Source organism: Canis aureus, chromosome 30 (genome assembly GCF_053574225.1).
Source record: "Canis aureus isolate CA01 chromosome 30, VMU_Caureus_v.1.0, whole genome shotgun sequence".
In the NCBI taxonomy this organism is placed as follows: domain Eukaryota; kingdom Metazoa; phylum Chordata; class Mammalia; order Carnivora; family Canidae; genus Canis; species Canis aureus.
This window is the reverse complement of record NC_135640.1, coordinates 38,772,903-38,791,049: the sequence shown is the minus strand read 5'-3', so window position 1 is coordinate 38,791,049 and position 18,147 is coordinate 38,772,903. Positions and strand designations below refer to the sequence as shown.

The window sequence follows — 18,147 nt, the reverse complement described above, 5'->3', positions numbered from 1 at the left end:
CTCTCTCCCTGCCTGCTTCCCTCCTACCTCCTTCTTTCCTATCACTGCTTCTTTCCATTTGTTTTCCAGGCAGGCACATTTGCCTACATAGATGCAGTGATACTGAGCACCTGCAGAACAGGGCCAGGACTCTGTCAAGACCACCTGCTGGCATGAATAGTAGATGACTCTATGCTTCTGAAGTGTGTGTGTGTGTGTGTGTGTGTGTGTGTTTTCTTGCCATGGTTTCAGAATTTGAAACATGTCGACAGCTTATTGTCTGCACCCTCACAGATCCTCGCAGACTGCTTTTGTATGCAAAAGAAATTAAATGCTACTTTCTGGGAAAAATTAAAACTATCTTTCATCAGTTTAAAACTCCTATATTTCCCAAACTTAGAAGTTTACCATATTTTCTTTTTTTCTCAAGCTGTGCAAAAATAAAGATTCTACATAATGCTTGCCTCTGTAATGGATTACTTTCAATAACTCTGCTTTCGTGATGTTCATTAAAATGAGTTCGACACACAAGCCTTGTATCAAAAAGTCCAATTCCCTACCTCTCAGGAAGAGGTCCAGTATTGATGACCACAAAGAGATCCAGATTTATAGATTAAAGGGGGCACTGTGTAGTAAAACAACCATTATTGAGTGATAATGATTAATTTTCCTCTGGACCTTTGCCTGTCTCTAACCTGATTTAAAATGTTTCTGAGAGGTCATTTTATTAGGCTAAGTCTGAAACCAGACTGCGGTATCTTAGAGCACTGGAACTCTGATAAGTTCTTTATCCTCTGCCAATAACTAGAGGGTCAATGAACAATAGCCATTGGGGTCAATGGAGAATAGTTATGGGGTCAATGCATGATAGTTGGCAGGCTGATGGAGAATAGGTACAGAGTCAATGAACAATACTATTGGGTCAATGGGCTGAGTTTCCTCTAAGGCATCCCTCAGCTAACAGTCTGAAAAATGCCCACTTTCCTAAAGCAAGCAAGGCCTTTTTGTAATAAATTCCCAGTAAATCACACAGCCCTCAGTACTCATACATCTACAGAAACCCTGGTTCTTCCATTCAGTTCACATGTACGTCAGCTCACTTTCTTGTATCCACATCTGCCATGACCACTCATGAGGAGAAGGAAGTGGAGAAACGGAGGTGGGGAAAGATGGAGGAGTAAAATGATACAAAGCTTATCACAGGTTAGACTGGATAAGCTCTCATCCCATCATCATTGTACACATACCACAGAGAATCTTGATAATACTTAAAGACATAAAAAAACATATGGTTGCTTCAATTGTTCTTAAGCAGGAGATCACACTCACTTAAGGTCTCTCTGATTTGGGACCTTGATTCTCCATAAGCCAAAAGCTTCATGTGGTTTTTAAGGAAATGACTGAAGCCTTCCAAAAAAAAAGAAAATGTGAACTCTATAAATCTATTTCTAGCATAGGTGGACAGCCTTCAAGGACTAGGATTGGAAATCCAAGGACTAGCTGATTATACTCACCTGCCCTGGAAAGTTTGATGGATACTGATGGTATGTTCATGTTCAAAAGCCTTTCTCAGTTACCTAAAGAATGTGGTCTGGAGGGTATCATCAGCTCTCCAAAGGTCTCTTGGGAAGATTATCAACAATTTAATATCCCAAGGTCCTTGAGCCCCATGATGCTATTCCACCCATTGGCTCAAAGTGACCTGTCAAACAGCAGAGTCAGAGGAATGAAGCTGGAGTGAAAGAAAAGTCTTCTTCAGCTCTTGGAAACTAGGCTGCTGCAATCTTAACTAGGGTATGAGTCAAGGCATCTTCAGGTTTATGTAGAACTGTGTCTGTTTGCTCTTGTATGTTATTTGAGGAGAAGATTTGTGATAGTAGAGCTCTTGAGTTCTCAGCAGGAATTTCTGAGCCTGCCAGCCAGGGCTAGGATGGAGTTAGATAGTAACTAAGGACGGGGTCCTGACTGAGCCCCTCTCCCCTCTACAAACTGGGACTGAGGATTGGAGGGACCTCAGTTAGTTAGCTGGGTCACTCAAGTATCATCAAGCATGAGAGTGGAGAATAATTGCTGAGAAACAATCTTTCATGATTCTCTTGCATTTGTGCATGTCTTCTGAGTAGAGGTATTAATAGATTCTGTTCTGTAGTATCTTTTCAAGGATACTATCTGCATAAAGGATAGCTTCAGAAGATAGAGCTATATCTCCCTGCTGGGCAAAAGGCAGATCTGTGTGCTGACTGAGATAATAAAAACAATGTCTCCCTCCAAGGCAAAATTTGACAGGTTTGCCAGCAAATTCTTTCTTAAGTTTAAAGTTTCCTAGGCATTAAACATAGGCATTCACATCCTCAAGCTTCCCTGATCGTCTGCATGGCCTCAGGCAGGTTCCTTCATGTTCTTCCATCTTCACTCCAATTTCATCTTCTCAGCGAAGCCCTCTCTGAACACCCTATTTATACTGTATCCAGCCCCCTCCCAGCATTCCTGCTCCCACATCTTCTGTAGCTCTCAGTCCATACCCTTCTCATCTTCTGATTTACTATGTAATTTACTTATTTATAATGGTTCTTTTTCACTATCTGTCTTTTCCAACAAGAAGTTTAACTACAGAGGTGCCTGGGTGGCTCAGTCAGTTAAGTATCTGCCTTCAGCTCAAGGCATGATCCTAAGGTTCCTTGCTCAGCAGGAAGTCTGCTTCTCCCTCTCCCTCTGCCTTCTGCTCTCCCTGCTTATTCTCTCTCTCTCTCTCTCTTTCACTCTCTCTCTCTCTCCAAATCCAAATGGATCCAAATCCAAATCCTTGGATCTCTCATCCAAATCCAAGAAATCCTTGGATTTTTCAAATAAATAAATAAATAAAATCTTAAAAAAAAAAGTCAGCCACGCAAGGACAGAACTCCATTTTTCTCATTGTGTCCTCCATTCCTAGATCAGCACCTGGTCCACAGTAGGCACCCTACAAATATTTGTTGAAATGGAAAAGATGCTCAATTTTTCTCAACTTCATGGTTCATCAACTGTGACACAAACTTACTGTGTGCACAGAGTCTACCTAGCACCTCTGCGTTACCCTGTGGGCCTTGAGGGCACAAGGGAACTGATGAGAGTGTGGCACTCTTGCCAATCACTGTGCTGTAATACTACATTGGGTCTCTGACAGGAGACTCATGTCCTCTTCCAGCATCCATGGAACTGTGGCGAGCCAACCTGTTAGTTTTTGAGTATGGTACCCTCTACAGATCCCTGACAATGGCAAACTAGACATGGAGAGTGCCCGCCTCCTCTACTCCCTAACAGAATTACTGCAGCTTAGGCTTCTGGGTGTGATCCACTCAGTCACAACTTTTTTTTGCAATTTGATGAGAATGTTGTTGTTATTGTTGTTTTGCTTTTCTCAATATCTCACTTTCAGAAAGGGGGAAAGCTAGGGAAAAGTAACTTTGAGCACATGGCAAGGAGTGTCTGTTTCATCTCCCAAGACAAGCTTGGCAAAGCTGGAAAGCTCTTTGTGTTCCAGAAACTTCAAGCCAACTGTAAGAAGAAAAGGCAATGTTTATTGTCGCTGGCTTTGTGCCTCCCCAGAGAGGGTTGTGTTCTGCTTCAAAGAAAACCCTACCACAGAGAGAGAAACAACTGAGATATACAATCCTGTGTGTAATAAAGGGAAGGTGCTCAGAAATGTCCTTGAGATGACAGGGCCCAAGGCTATGCTACCACAGAGGGGTTACCAAGACCACCTGGGCATCACAATCAGAGGGAAGGCAGCATTTCCATTCATGTTGAATGTGGGCACAAAGTTAGGTTCTCAAAGAGTTATTAATTCAGTATTTGTCTTAATTTGTCATTCTCTGAGGTTTCCCTAAGGGCTGAATGCCTTAGTAAAAAGATGGGACCTCCTTTTGCCACACCAGGAAGAAATATTTAGCAATCTATTAAAAAGACACTTCCTGTTTCCAGATCCAAAATTTTAAGTGTCTTACAAAGTTCAGCTTCTGAGATGGAGCAATAATGGTGCCAGCATGCTGATCTAGCACTCAACCCTTGACCTGAGCGAGAGCACAGTCTTCCATGCAACCACTGTGCCCACACCCAATAACACACAGATAAAACATATCACACACACCATGTCAGCAAACTCCAACATCTATGTTCCCGTCAAGGTGGGAACTTGCCCTGCCATTGACCAGGAAAGGAATCTGCTGACAGTCCAAACAGATGCACTCTGCACATGCAGAGCAAAGCACAAGTTAAGTAAAGACATACTGTTAGGCCAACACTACCTATTTTTCTGCTTGGCCACATGGCAAAAGAACATTCCTGTTCTACTAAAACTTCCACTTAACTTTTCTCATAATCTTCAGCATGGTGGACCTTGGTGAAGACATTCAGCTCAATCATGTGGCAAGAACTAACCTTCAACATCAAGGAGATTATGTTTCCTTTAAGAGTAGTTAAGAGTCTTTTGTGTCAAACCAAGCATAATGAAGATGCTTCCAATAACGGTTACCAGAGCAAGCAGCAAGGGGACATTCTAGCGGCTATAGAGCTAACCGGAAACCCTCCAGCATCCATTCTAGCCAAAAATTGTTCTCAAGATGCCTTTGTCTCTTTGCCTCCCTATGTGTCCATTCTGCTGAACATGAAAATTTTGTATGTTTAATGGTATTGAGTCATAGGAGGATTTGGGGCTGGCAAGGCACGTGGTATAATAACAAGAACATTGTGCAGAGAGACTCAGCTGTAGCACCAACAAGTCCAGGAACTCACCGTGAGATCTTGTGCTTGGCCATCTGGTTTAGACATCTGCAAACAGACCTGATTGGATCAGCTCTCCAGGGCCCTTCCAGCTCAACAAGGAGATGATCCTTCTTGGTGTCAATCTCATTGGGCAAATATCTGAGCTCTTTGGAACTGTGTATGAGAGGTGAGGGCTGCATTACATTCTTTTTATTTTTTTTTAACTCCTACATCCAGCCCAGGCATCAGCCAATACCAGTAAATGTTTTTAAATGATGTTTATGAAGTGAATGTAGATGTGCAGATGTTTTGTAAAATTCAAAAAGGGTGCTCTAAATATGTGTAAGCCCAGGGTATAAGGCAGATTTTAACCTTTTTAATAAACTCCTAAATTCAGCTAATTATTATGTGTGTGTGCTCTTTATCCTGAGGGGAGGGGAAAGTAAAGAAGCCTGATTCTGACTTCCTGGCCACGTGACAAGAGAATATGACTGTTTCATCAAAACTTCCACTTCTGAAGGTTTCAGGTAACAGCGACTTCACTGCATGTTGCATAAAATCTCGCATACTGATGTTGAAGAGATTGACCTTCCCTCAGGTCCTTCTAAATAAGTTTCTTTTTACATTTAGCAGATTTCTAAGTTTGTGCTGGTAACCCTTTTGTGAGAGTCACAGAAAATTGACTTTTGTTGTTGTTGCCACCATTGGTAACAAGGTTGGTGTCTGTCTGTCCTTGGTGGGTACAGCCCCAGTGACTCATATTTGCCAGGACGTCACATTTCTCACTCTTGGAAATGTACACCAGTGTTCTGTAACTGAGGCTCCTAGAAGGCCAGCACTTCTGATGCTACCCCAGTTCCACCTGGGTCAGGCCAAACCATCAGGACCTTCTCCAAACCCCTATCCCATCTCCTGCCCTCACTTCTAGCAGACAGCAACCAAGAAAAAGCTTCCTTTTCCTACACACACCGCCAAACTCTTCTGAGCCTACACCCACCCTTACTCTTGCCTTCCTAGGGCAGTAGGAAAAGTGTCCCCCTCCTACCTGCAGCTCATCTATCCATCTGTAGTCTGGATCTCAAACTCTCCCACCTTTATAAGACCCACACTCCCCTGTTCAGTCCTATCTCCTCTCGTTTTCATATGTAAAAATATTCAAGTCTTTCACATCAAGAAAAAAAAATCTCTCCTTCAATTCTCCACTCACTATAGGCACTGCCTGTCCCCATTCTCCTTGTCAATGAAGCACCTTGAAGTGTGCACCAACGTCACGTGCCCTCACCACCTATTTTCGTACCCTGAAGTTGACTTCCTCAAAAACATAGAAGACTTCCTTGAGCCCTGGTCCCATGGCCCCTCAGTTTGGTCAACTTCCTCCATAGCACTGGAGAAATTTCTTCCTGATTTCTGGTTCTTCTGCATTTTGGGATAAGTCTTCTCAATTTTATTGATGAGGTTCTCATTCTCCAAAGCTCCTTTCAAAAGTGTATTTTCCCAGATGTCCACCCTCACCCTTGTGCATTTATTTCTCACCCTTGACTATTTTATTTTATTTTATTTTATTTTTTCACCCTTGACAATTTTAGTATCCCATCTGCAATCATAGCTTTAATTATCATCTGCATTCTACTGATTCCTAATTTATTTCTCCAGCTTGAACTTCTACACTGAGTTGTCAGTCCACATCCAGCAGCCTCCTGGACATCTCCATTTAGACGTAGCATGCAAAACTCAAAATCAGTCTACTCAACACTGATGACTATGTATGACCTCACTCCTCCTGGCTCCCTTCATCCTGAGTCCCTATCCCAGTTATAGCTTTACCATCCAATCCAGGACTCTCCTTCACCTCCACAGCTACTAACCATGTCTCTTATCCTCTCATACTTCCCCCATGCTTCTTAATCTCTCCACAACTGCTCTGTTCTTCTTCACATGGATTATCGCGATGACTTCCTGGAATAGGTCTTAGTATCTCCAATATTATACACTATCGGATCTCACCCTCTATACCAGTGCCATACTAGCCTTCTTAGCATGCAATTTTCATTGAGAAATTTATTGCTTAATATTTTTTAATTATTTTCTATTGCCTTGAATAAAATATCCAAACTCTTCAGTATGGCATTTAAGACCATTCATCATCTGGTTCTCATCTAGTGTAGTCTGCCTAAACTAGACTACTCTTTCATCTCTATCAACACCCCCTTTATCTCCCACCATACTCTACACCTACACGTACACACACACACTTTTCTTTCAGTTTCTTAAATACTTGAAATGAGTCTCTCATCCTCATGACTTTACACATGCCTGTTTGTCTACCTGGAACCTGTCTATCCCCTTTTCCATTTGTCTGAATAATCCTTGCCCATCTTTATGAGCTCAGCTCAACTCAGAGGTCACCTCCTGGTACATAATTATTCCTTTTTCTTCTCACACTCTTGAGCCCAAGGAAGAGACAGGCTCACTGACCCTGGAATTGCCTGCCTTTGCCTCTGTTATGGCACTTACCACTCTGAATTATAACAGTTTGCTTAGGGTTTGTGTCTCTTCTCAGCCATGAGCAAACACTGTCTGCACTTCATCTATGACTCCTCACATCTCTTTTACTCAAGTCCTCTGCCCATCTTCTGGCTTCAAATATCTGTACATGTGACTCATTTTGGAAGAACTCTCTTTAGTTGCTGGAGCCACTTTTTACATACAAGTGAAGAGAGCAAGAGGTGCCTGGGAGTTTATGTTCTGGGATGAAGAGACCTTACCAGTGATTGACTGGCATAGGGTGTGGAATCCAAAGTGCCTTGCTTATGAGCAGGACAACTACCCTGCTAAGCTGTACCTTACCCTTCAGTTCTCTCTGAGATGAAAGTCTGAGCGCAGGACTTTGAAGTATAATGTGTTTCACATCTTCCTTATTCTTTTCTAGCTTGGAAAGGGCAGTGAATCATGATCAAGATTCACATACATCATTTTGCTCTTCCTGCCCCAATGCTGAGGTCCACAGATCAGAGAGCCGGAGTAACAAATGTACCAACATGGGGTCCCAAGTAACAAAATATTGTCTAGAACAAAGGGACTACTGGGGTGCCTGGGTGGCTCAGTTGGTTAAGTGTCTGCCTTCAGCCTAGGTCATGGTCCTGGGGTCCTGGGATTGAGACTCACATTGGGCTCCTTGCTCAGAGGGGAGCCTGCTTCTCCTTTTCCCTCTGCCTGCTGCTCCCCCTACTTATGTTCATTCTCTCTCTCTCTGTCTCTCTCTGTCTCTCTGTCTCTCTCTCTCTCTCTCAAATAAATAAATAAATAAAATCTTAAAAAAATAAACATATAGAAAGAAGGGACCACTAATGGCAAAGAAAGTGTGACACTGGGCACATGATGATGGGTCTACTGGTCCTACAATGTGTATAAGTAATAATAGAGCATGATAATGGTATTTTGAAGATGTGGCTAAGATTTTAGAATGGAGACAACACCCTATGAAGTTGGGGGTACTGTGGTCCTCCAGGATGTAGTACATATCTTAAACCAACAGTCATTATATGGTACTAAGATCCCAGTGGTAAAAGACATGGATCCAGAAACCAAAATTTGGAAGGAATGACCTTACTGACCATCACCTCCAGCAACTCACAAGGGAATTTGTGATTTTATCCCCAAAACTTTAGGTTCTACAGATCTAGAGGCCACTTACCAGAGGAGAGCTCTTTCCAACAGGAGACATAGTAAAAGCCATGTTAAACTTAAAGCCATAGCTGCTACCTAGTCATTTGAGGTTCTCTCTAACAGCAGATCAGCAGTACTTGACCTTGATCATCATAAGGAGGCAGGGTTTTCATGTCCCAAGTGCAGAAAGGGATGTATTCACCATGCAGTTGATTCACTAGGGCATCTCTTGGTGCTCCCGTGCCCATTTTTAACTGTGCTTGGGCAGTTACAACAACCACAGCGATAGTCACCAGAGGCTCCATCCTCAGGGATGAGTGTCTTGGTGACTTCGCTAAACAAACCACCCAGTCCAGCAGAAGTGATAGCCAATGGCAAAGGTTATCTAGAATGGATGCCAGAGGAAATAGATAACAAACATCAGATACTGCTTTGGGATCACCTACAGCAGCAGGGGCTACATTTTGTCCCACTAACTCTCTTCTTATAGGGTTTCCCACAGAAATTGAACTCAGTCCCAGTCTTGAAGAAGCCATGATAGGCTGGAGGGAATGTAACGTGAAAAGGAAGTAAATCTAGACAGAATATGGGCTGGACTATACGGACATGTTGGCGCTTCACCTAGACTCCTCAAATATCTTCTTAATCTTTCCAAGTGCCCACACATCAGCTTTGGTGGGCTGCTCTCCTAGAGGCAGCCCCTACAACTTCTATCAGTGCACTGCTCTTGAGCTCCTGGGATTACCTTTCCTACAAGCACAGAGAATCAACATGCCTGGAAATTAACATTTCCTAGAAAGAATTTAGCCAGTGATCAACAAGCACAGGACTATGGAAGTCCAGCTCCCTTGCCTCCATATGAAGCAAAATCCAAACTGCAGTTTATGCTCCAAAACTCCATGAAATCATCTAAACTGGGACTTTGCCAGATATCACTGCTTCTTCTTCCAACTTCCTTCCCCCACTCTTGCTTTGCTTTCTTCTGGTAGCATTGTAATAAATTTTTTGCATATAAATTTACATCCCAAGTTCTATTGCTAGGAAGGCATACCTAATGCCGGGTCTCATATTTCGTTCTACCCCAGTACCTATCCTAGTGCCTAGTATGTATTACATGTTCAATAATATTTTTGGGGGGGATCCCTGCATGGCTCAGTGGTTTAGTGCCTGCCTTCGGCCCAGGGAGCAATCCTGGAGTCCCAGGATCGAGTCCTGCATTGGGCTCCCTGCATAGAGCCTGCTTCTCCCTCTGCCTGTGTCTCTGCCTCTGTGTGTGTGTGTGTGTGTGTCTAATAAATAAATAAATAAATAAATAAATAAATAAATAAATAAAATCTTTTAAATAATAATAATATTTGACAAGGGAGTCAAAAATACTCAATGGTATAGTATACTCAAGTATACTCAATACTCAATGATTCTATTTATTTATTCATTCATGAGAGAGACACACAGAGAGAGAGAGAGAGAGAGAGAGAGGCAGAGACACAGGCAGAGGGAGAAGCAGGCTCCATGCAGGGAGCCCAAAGCGGGACTCGATCCTGGACCCCAGGGTTAATGCCCCAAGCCGAAGGCACACCCCAACCGCCAAGCCACCCAAGCGTCCATGTTCAATAAATATTGGGCAATAAAGATATAAATGAATAGGTAGGGGATCCCTGGGTGGCGCAGTGGTTTGGCGCCTGCCTTTGGCCCAGGGCGCGATCCTGGAGACCCGGGATCGAGTCCCACGTCGGGCTCCCGGTGCATGGAGCCTGCTTCTCCCTCTGCCTGTGTCTCTGCCCCTCTCTCTCTCTCTCTCTCTCTTTCTCTGTGTGACTATCATAAATAAATAAAAATTTTAAAAAAAAATAAATAAATGAATAGGCAGCATCACAGATGTTAATACCTTTTTTCTTATTATTTTCATTAAGGAATATTATTATAATTATAATTATGATTATGATTAATCTTATTATGATTTTTCCTGGGAGAAGTTTGCTGATTGCTTTCTGAACTTTTCCACATGTGATGCAAGTAAATCTTGGCCAAAAGTAAAGGACAAAGCATAAGCTCAAATCCTTTTATTTTCTTTTATTTTTACCTTCTTTTCTTTTTTTAATTAAATAAATTTTACATGTAACATTGTGTAAATTTAAGATGTACAGCATGTGATACATTTATGTCTTGTACATTTGATACATTCCATTGCCATTGTAATATTTGTCACATTATGTACTTCTAGTACAATATTACTATCTATATTCGGTATACCATACATTAGTTCTTTATGGCTTATTGAGTATATGGCTTATTGAGTACTTGTTACAAGTTTGCACCCTTAAAGGTCATCAATCTTTTTTTTTTTAAGATTTTATTTATTTATTCATGAGAGAGAGAGAGGCAGAGACACAGGCAGAGGGAGAAGCAGCTCCATGCAGGGAGCCCCACGACTCAATCCTGGGTCTTCAGGATCAGGCCCTGGGCTGAAGAGGGCGCTAAACCGCTGAGCCACCTGGGCTGCCCAAAGGTCATCAATCTTAACTCCTACCCTTCACTCCCTAGTAGCCACCATATTTACTCTCTGAAATGTAAAATGCTCTTCTGCATTCTTAAGGTGACAGAAGTCAGCTTTGGAGAATCTGCTCCGAAGCTGACCTGAGAGCCTGGGGCAGGCAAATGGGAACCAGTGTGAGAGCCCAATGATGTTGTCTCTAATAGAAAGTTAGGTGGAAGCTTGTTCTGCATTAATCTTGCCACCACCACCATCACCCCTCACCACCCCCCCACCACCCTGGCCCAGGCCTTCTCACAGATGAAGAACTGATAAGACACCGCTAAAGCAGAAACTCCACAAAGGATATTTTTCATTTGGATTGATAGGCTTGAGGAATAGGTAAATCAGTCAGGGCTTTGAAGTCAAGGAGAAGTCATTGGTTTCTTCAGCAGGGTTGGACTCAGCTAGGAAGCATCCAATTTTATAGTTTGTCTTTTATCTTTGACAACAAAATCCTTTCCAGGTTTATAACCTAATGAGGATTAACATTTGGACCAACAGTAAAGGTTTTCAAATACAGAAGATGAGATATTTATAGGTCTTGCAATACATGTGGAACCTTTAACATCATTTCCAGAAATCTGACTTTGGTTTTTTTTTAAGGCTTCTTTTGTAATACCCCACTTTGTGGCTGATTCATCCTTCCAGCTCCCTGCTAAGAGAAACTCAATATTGCTAACACATGGGGCAAGAGATTGTTGACTTGAGTTGAGCACAATATTTTTAAAAAGGGCCAAAAAAGATGCCACTTCACACAACGTTATCATGAGCTAGGCTTTGGGCCAAAAATAGTAAATATAGGAAAATGGGCTTCATTAGAACCTGCCCCATTATACATATGGAAACCACTAAAGCTTGAGCGCACAGCACACCAGGGTCTTTACATCAAGCAGTTAATCTTGAGACTTAATGAAATAGCTCAAAGAGGTCTTACTTTTCTTTAGGTCATTCCAAAGACTGAGTTTGCACTGACTTGCACACGTGCACTAACCCTCCTGGAATCTTAAAACATAGTGATTAAGGGTATGAGATCTATAGTCATATTACTGGATTTGATTCTGGACTCTACCATGGATAAGCTTGTAACCTTTGGGCAGCTTGTAACCATGGATAAGCTTGTAACCTTTGGGCAGTTGCTTCCCATGTTTCAATTTCATTATATGTAAAGCATGGAAAATAATACCAACTTCTTTCAGGGATGTTGGAGTATGGAATGATTTAACACATCTAAAAGGCTCAGAACAAGTGTTTGGCATGTATAGGTGATTAATAAGTGTTTACAATTGTGGTTAATTATTCCTTTGACCCACGTATATAAGACCATGGATGCCGAGTAACATCTGTCAATGGAGAACGTCCCAACAAGCATCCCACTCATTTCCAAACACTATTTCAACATTTGGACTGAGAAGGGTCATTTTGTTATATTTGTGTATATATATATACACAGCATAAGGCAAACACTCCCAGGAGCTTTCTATTTGGTGAATGTCCATGGTACTGAAATCAGTTCTTAGCCCAAGAGCATATATGTAAGTGTGCTTAATCATGTTTAAATGTTTAATTATGCAGTGCCTTTTCAATTTTATATCATGTCTTCTGGTGATGTGAGCCAGTTTGGTTCATAAAACTAATTATATCAACATATATTAAGGAAGAAGGAGGAGGGGAGAAGGCTGTAGAGGGGCTAGAGAGGGATACAAAGAGAAGCTAATTAAAGCCACTTCTTAAAGGTTGTCTACCAAAAATGTATAAATGGCAGCATTTATGGGGTTAAACTTCAAAAGAAACTGTTCCACTATCACTCTAAAAGAAGCATGCTTAAAAATTTTAAGTAGTCATTAATGTCATGTAGCTATGTGTTCTCCTGTATTTTCTTATTTATCACTCTTAATAAAAGTAGCAAAAACAAGTTCTTGTTTCTCAAATGTTATATCTTTCCTTTAATAGCCAAATTATATTGAGTAATGCTTGACTAAACACATATAAGCATCCATTTGGACCCTGGCGGCATATGAAATGGTCACAGCACACCCACTTGGAACTCTTTCCTTCTTGCAGCCTCCTCAGAGTCCTGCTTCCTTTCCCATCTTTCAGCAGTGAGGTAGGATTTACGGGGCTTCCATGTGAAGTTCCACAGAGAGCTTCTATAACTCCTATAACCTTTAAAAGAACTTTACAAAACTGGCAAGACTACACTGAAGTCATTCGTCAGTGGTTACTGACCTCATACACTAGAACAAAAGCTGTATGCAGCCAATGGTGCATGTATAGCAAATTTGAAGATTTGCATATAGTCACAGACAGACCCTTAGGTGCCCCACCTCCCTTGACCCTTGCCTTCTGCTATTTATTATGTCTTTGTGCAATCCCCTTCCTCTGAGTGTAGCCAGCACCTGTGATGTTCTTTCTACCAACAGAATGTGGCAATGGTGATCATTGGTCACTCCCATGATTAGATCATGTAAGACTTGGCCTTGCTCGCCACCTCGCTTTCACTTTCCTGTCAGCTTTTAGGAGGTAGATGCCATGCTGTGAACTACCCATGGGGAGGACTGCATGCCAGGGGACTGTGAGGAGGCCCTGCAAGCTGAGGGCAGCCTCCGGCCAACAGTTGGTCCTCAGTCTTGTAGGTACAAGGAAATGTGTTCTGCCAAAAACTTGGCAAACTTGGAAATGCTTTCTTCTCCCAAAGAGCATTTGTATGAGATCTTAGGTCCTGTCAGTCCCTTCATTGCAGCTTGGTGAGACCCTGAAGCTGGAAACCCAGCTACCTCCCACCCCAAACTCTCACTAACAAAAACCATGAGACTATGACTCTGCATTGTCCTCAGCCGCTTAAGTTACACAGTGAGAGGTAACTAATACACATATTAAGAAGCCTCAGCTATGTACAGATGTAACTATCTTGTTCCTCCATAACTGAGCCCAGCTTCCATTTAAATTGGAGATTAAAAATTAAAACTGGGGGTGCCTGGGGTGCTCAGTCAGTTAAGCATCTGCCTTTGGCTCAGGTCATGATCCCAGGGTCCTGGGATCGAGCCCCATGTTGTGTTCTCTGCTCAGTGGGGAGTCTGCTTCTCCCTCTCCCTCCCTCTCTCTCTCTCTCTCTCAAAGAAAGAAAGAAAGAAAGAAAGAAAGAAAGAAAGAAAGAAAGAAAGAAAATCTTTAAAAAATTAAAACTCATTCCAAGGAAATTAGCCACTTCCAATTTAGAACTCAGCCTGTTGGGGGTAAGTAGTTATCCAAATGAAGGACTCCTTCCTGCCCCTTCTTTGTGTCTTTGTGGTGACCTAAGTTCTGGGAGAGGAAGTTCAGGACAGGCTAGCGGGGGTGAGGGTTGGCTTCCAGCTCCTGCTACAACCTAGATCTCAGTGAAGCTGCCCCTCATGGTCTTTCGGTGTTCTATGCTGACAGCCAGTGAGTGCTAAGGCCTGTGGTCCCTGCGACAGCCACTATGTTCCCCTGTTCTGACTTGGTGGGCACTCTGGTCCCCCTGGGGGCCTGCCCCTCCCTGGAATGTGCGGGACCTTGAGATTGCCTTGGGACCTATCTGGCTAAATACCTGCATCAACCTTAGGTCATCTACTTTGGATCTGTTTGCAGTGTTTCCAGATTGTTCTTATCTGGATCCTCAAACCTCTGTGCATGATTCTTGCCTCTTTAGAGTTTAAAATTGCCTCCAGGAGTCTTCTCAGACAGCTACAAACAGCTCTATTCTAATCTCGTTGCCTCCAAAGCACCTTGCTTGTTGAATGCTTACTTTCCTTTGCAAGGAGTGGCCTTTGCATTACATTCTGTTGTCTTCTACAGAAATCAGGCTTATTTTATTCTCTCTGTACTCGGTCCTCCAAGCTTTCCTGCCCAAACTCACAAATCCTTTTGTTTTTCAAAAAAGTCCAACTCTTACATATCAAAAATCCCTTGGTTTGTAAAGATATTATCTTTACAGTGAATTTCAAGAACCACTTTTGAAACTCCAAGTAAAAAATTTGGCCTTAAAAAAAAATTTGGCCTTTAGGCTAGACAGCGTCACCTCCTCCCTTGAAATCTGAGAGACATAAAGTTGCCTGAACACTTGTGGAAAGACAGGAGGAATGGAGAGGACAATATCAAGATAATCATATTATGCCACATATGGCCACGTGTAAGTGTAGAGTGGGAAGATTATGTCCCCCTCAAAATATGTTGAAGTCAAAAAAAATATATATGTTGAAGTCCTAACTCTGGTACCTAAATGTGACCTTATTTCAAAACAGACTCAAATTTAATTGAAGTCATAATCCACTAGAGTGGGCCCTAGTGTAATATGATTGTTCTCCTTAGACACTGACACACAGAGAAACAACCATGTGATGCTGGAGGAAGATTGGGGTGCTGCATCTATAAGCCACAGAACACCAAGGATTACCAAAATCATCAAGAGCAAGCAATAGATTCTCCCTCATAGCCTTCAGAGGGAACATGGCCCTACCAACACCTTGATTTCAGACTTCTTGCCTCCAGAACTTTGAGAGAATAAATTTCTGTTGATGTAAGCCACCCAGTTGGTGCAACTTATTAGGGCAACCTGAGGACACCAATATAGACAGCTAGACAGGGTCTGGTCACTACCACACAGTGACAGCCTGCTCCACCTCTCTTCTCCACCACCAGACTCCAAATTCCATGAATGTTCAGTTATCATCCTTCAGACTCAAGTAAGTGAACACGCAACAAACATATCCTGATTTAAGTGAGAAAAAGATTCGTTAGCTCAAGTCAAGATTTGGAGAATGGATCCGATCAGCTTTAGGAGAGCCTGGGTACAGGTTCTCAAACACTTAGTATCACCTTGCAACTTTGTCTTTTTCTCCTCTTGTCCCTCATCCTTCAAAGGTCAGCCTTTCCACTTGGGCTATTGATCCCATCCTTTCATTCCTTCTTTACTATTGACTTCCAGTAATTATCCTTTCTTTTTTCTCTGTCCACCTAATCAGTCAACCACATAATCAATTTTAATCCTGAAAACTCATTTGGCATTGGACAGGGTTGCATGGTGATTAGGAGCCAGTCTCCCAGCCAACCGTTAGCTCTGTGTTCTTGGGTGAGTTATTAGCATCTCTGAGCCTCATTTGTAAAATGAAAATAATAAAACTAATCACCTCACAGTGTTGCTTTGAGAATTAAGTTGAAAGGCATTTAGTACATGCACCTCAGTAAGTTAATATGCATTTAAGTGGAGAGTAAGACCTGACAAACAGTAAGTACCATATATGTGTCCCTACTTACAGAAGTAGCTGTATATCATGCAAAGTCCTTTTAAGTTAATAGTAAAACCTTTCAAAGCAAGCCTGCGAGATACACTTATCATTCTCAGAAGTTACACAATGAAGAAAATGAAGCTCAGAGAGATTTGGTATCTTGTCCAAGATCACCATGTTACCAAAAAGTATAGCCAATATTCCAAAATAGGTTTCTCATTTCTGAGTGTGGAAATCTCTCCCTTTATTTGGGTCTTTCTCCTCTGTGTTCCAAAACGCTCAAGTTTCCCTGGCCTAAACATATCTTTCCCTCCTGCTGCTAGATTCTGAATGTCCCCCGTAGGCCCTAAAGCTTCTGTCATCTGTCCCCACTTCTATTTAGTAAGATCTCGTAGAAGTGGCTGACACTCAGCACTCCCATATTCCTGATCCTTGCTTACTTCCCAGCCCTTTACAATCTTGTTTTCTTTCTACATCCTCCCCAAAACACTCTCTTGAAGGTCAGGAAATATCCCTGAGTGTGGCATCAAATGGCCTTCCCAAGGCCCAGCCTTCCTGACCACCTGGAGAGGGGCACCTGTCCCTGACTCTCCTTTGGAATCAGCTCTCACCCATGGTTCACCTGTTGTCTTGGTATGTTTGAGCTGCCATGCAAATGCCACAGATGGAGTGGCTTAAATGACACTTGTTTCTCACAGTTCTGGAGGCAGAAAGTCCCAGACCAAGGGGCCCACAGATTGGATACTTGGTGAGGCCTCCTTTCCTGGCTTCCTTCTTGCTGTGTCCTCTCATGGCCTTTCCTCAGTGAGTAGACACAGGCATGAGGACCTCTGGTTTCCATTCTTAATCTGATAAGGGTGCTAATCCCACCATGGGTTTCCACCCTCATGATCTCATCTAAACCTAATTATCTTCCCAAAACCCCATCTCCAAATATCGTCATATTGGAACTTAGGGATTTGACATATGGATTTGAGGACACACAGATATTTAGTTCATAACACTAGGTTCTGCATCTCTCTTGTCCTCCATCTGGGATTTTAGAATGTGATGTGTGCCCTCCTTCCCCACTGGCTCCATAGCCATCTGCAGTTGGAACTAGAGGATGCCATTGCTTCAAAACAAAGTCACAGGTCATTCGGAAAGAAATAAGAAAGATGTCAAGTTCTTAACATCTGAGAGCGATTTTTTTTTTTTTTTAAGCAATAGCTCCAGGAAAAAAACGAAGTGATTTTAAAAATACTTGCTTTTCCTGAGAGAAAAGTAGTCTTTAAACCAGAAAAGAGATGGGAAAGGAAAATAATTAGATGTGTACAAGATGTCTGAGAAGGAGTCATGAACCCACCCCAGAACTAGCCCCAAGGGGAGAAGGTAGCCTCTGATGTGATGGGGATCAGAGAGTTGAGGAGACGTGGGGGCCCATCTGCATGGAATGCTGAGCCTAAGAGCACAGGGTCAGCTCACAGAACCCCCACTCCTGATTGACTGGAGAGGAAAGGAACCTGAATATTCACTGTGTTTACTGTGAATTAGGGAGATTATGTTTTTGCTACTGGCAGAAAAGGGCCTCCAGGGAGACAAAGTAAGTTATATGACCCATGCATTGATCCACGCAGTTCTGGAAACTGATCCCTGAAAAGCTATGGGTTTTGGTCTGATGCTGGTCCTTAACATCCACAAGGAAGAAGACCGTGAGTGGGGAAGGAAGGATTGGTATCAGATGGGAGAGAGCAAGGACAAGTGGAACCCACATGCTAGAACCTGAATCCATGAGAACATGGGAACCTGTGTGGATCTCTGTTTTGAACACGGCTTCTTTACCTCACTGGTGAGGGGAGGAATACAACCGCAGGGTTATGGGATGATCAAACACATAGCACCTGACACTAGACAGGTAAGACTGGCAGCAGCTTGTTAGTCACGCACCCTCACAGCCAGGGGAGGATGACACGACACACCATGCAGGGCCACGTGAGGGTTACA

General features: G+C 42.6%; 1 long non-coding RNA gene across 2 annotated transcripts in view; it reads right to left on the bottom strand.

The window, feature by feature from the left end:
* Positions 1-18,147, bottom strand: part of LOC144301986 (uncharacterized) — a 34,051-nt gene that overhangs the window by 4,724 nt on the left and 11,180 nt on the right. Inside the window, exon 3 of one of the 2 annotated variants that reach the window (XR_013368910.1) lies at positions 4,750-4,893. The exons of the other annotated variant lie outside the window; for it this stretch is intronic. This is a non-coding gene — a long non-coding RNA (uncharacterized LOC144301986). The remainder of the gene's footprint in view (positions 1-4,749; positions 4,894-18,147) is intronic. 2 annotated transcript variants of the gene reach the window in all.